This window comes from Pteropus vampyrus, unplaced genomic scaffold (assembly GCF_000151845.1).
Source record: "Pteropus vampyrus isolate Shadow unplaced genomic scaffold, Pvam_2.0 Scaffold333, whole genome shotgun sequence".
NCBI lineage: Eukaryota > Metazoa > Chordata > Mammalia > Chiroptera > Pteropodidae > Pteropus > Pteropus vampyrus.
Window position 1 is genome coordinate 741485 of NW_011889114.1, and position 1772 is coordinate 743256.

A 1772-nucleotide genomic window follows, 5' to 3' on the forward strand; every position below is an offset into this window, starting at 1 on the left:
TCAGCTAAGCAAGTCAAAGCCCAGTCTTTGAACTTAGCCCCACTCTCGAACTCACCCTAGAACATTATCATGCAAAAATCTTACATTCCAGAGAGTTAGAAGGCAGGACAGCCAGCTGACCCACTAGGACACCCGGGGTCTGTGACTCAGCTTCAGCTGGCTCTCTCTAGACCTCCGTGTCTGAGGAACGAGAGTCACCGAGGTGAAGCTACCCCCCCTGGGTTTTGGGAGACCTTGAGGAGTTAATATGAGTCAACACTTGGCATAGAGTGACCCGACCCCCACTGCCCAAGACTCCAGCCACGGCTGACACAACAGGAAAGACAGAGGGGAAGTTGGGGCGCTCACCTCTGCCCCCTCCGCCCTGCCAAGTTGCTTCCAGGAGGCCAGGCCACTTCACAGGTGTGTGTTTGGGTCTGGCACTCTGCTTTCATATGATTTTCATCACTAGAGTAAACGTGAGCAGGCTTTAAAAGCTCAAACCCTCACCAGTGGTGTGGCCTTGGGCAAGTCACCTAACCTCTCTGTGCCTCGGCGCCCTCGTCTACAAAATGAGAGTAATAATAATACTAGATTTACCTTGCAGGGGGTTTCGAGACTCCACCAGGCCGATAGCAGTAAGGGGCTCAGAATGCAGTGCCAGCGTTCGCCGCTGTCACTTCTTCGGGTTATCTGGGAGCAGCACCCCTCCCCACCATGGGACCCCACCTGTAGGGAGCTAAAGCTCCCAAAATTCAAAGGAGTGCATGGATTATCTCGGGAGGCCTGCTTGCATATAAAAGGGAAAAGGCTGGTTCTGAGGAATTCCAGGAAGAAGAAGATTAAAAATAGAAACAGGGAGTGTCGAAGGGAGTGTCAAAGGGAGTTTCCATTGTACCTTGATCTTCAAGATGTTACTTAGTTATGTTACCTTGGGATACACAAAGGAACAGATTATGTATAAAACGGAGCCTAAGAAATAAACTCGGAGAGACAGTTGTGAGATCTGTTCTCCCTCCTGCACCCTGTCTGTCCTCTCTTTTTTCTCAGTCCCCGCTCCCCCATTCAGGGACCTGGTTTGACTTGGTCGGCTGGTTTCCGACAAGTGGCGCCCGAACAGGGACCTGAAAACGGGGGAAAATAGCAAGGACCCACCACTATTTTCTTAATAGTGCACTATTAAGACGAGTGCACTCGAGATTGGCCAAAGAAGCCGTGGGCGGTGAAGGTGAGTATGCAGGAGTTTGTAATATAGAAACTGAAAGGGAAGCTATAATGGGCCAAGGAAATAGTCGACTGCTATTTGTACATATGCTTAAGAATATGCTTAGAGTTAAAGGAGCTAAAGTAGGTCAGCAACAGTTAATGAAGTTCTTGCAATTTATAGAAGCAGTTTGTCCCTGGTTTCCTGAGGAAGGGACAATTGATTTAGAGACATGGTTAAGAGTGGGTCAAAAGTTACAGGACTACTATGATGCCCACGGACCTACTAAGGTTCCGGTAGATACTTTTGGGCTTTGGATTTTGATTAGCGATTCTTTAGACCCTAGGCATGAAAGAGATCAGATTAAAGAACAAATGTCACCTGTACTTAAAACAGAAAGTGTTCATGGGTATGATGAATCTGAGGCTGCTGGGGTTGTGCCTTCTGCCCCTCCGATGCCTCCCCCTCCTTTCGACTCCATTTTTACTGATGAGGAGGAGGAGGAGGCCGCTAGATATCATTCGCCTTATGAAGATTCAGCTCCACTTGTAGCTATAGGAGGCGTTGCCCGACCCACCAGATAACATTC

General features: G+C 48.7%; 3 protein-coding genes across 3 annotated transcripts in view; all 3 read right to left on the minus strand.

The window, feature by feature from the left end:
- Nucleotides 1-818, minus strand: part of LOC105304196 (C5a anaphylatoxin chemotactic receptor 2-like) — a 32606-nt gene extending 31788 nt beyond the window's left edge. The window contains exon 1 of the mRNA XM_011378172.2: nucleotides 580-818. The gene's annotated coding sequence lies outside the window, so the exon portion shown is untranslated. The remainder of the gene's footprint in view (nucleotides 1-579) is intronic.
- LOC111730734 (C5a anaphylatoxin chemotactic receptor 2-like) overlaps nucleotides 1-827 on the minus strand; it is a 21164-nt gene extending 20337 nt beyond the window's left edge. Inside the window, exon 1 of the mRNA XM_023522125.1 lies at nucleotides 766-827. The gene's annotated coding sequence lies outside the window, so the exon portion shown is untranslated. The remainder of the gene's footprint in view (nucleotides 1-765) is intronic.
- LOC105304213 (DExH-box helicase 34) overlaps nucleotides 1-1772 on the minus strand; it is a 79603-nt gene that overhangs the window by 77325 nt on the left and 506 nt on the right.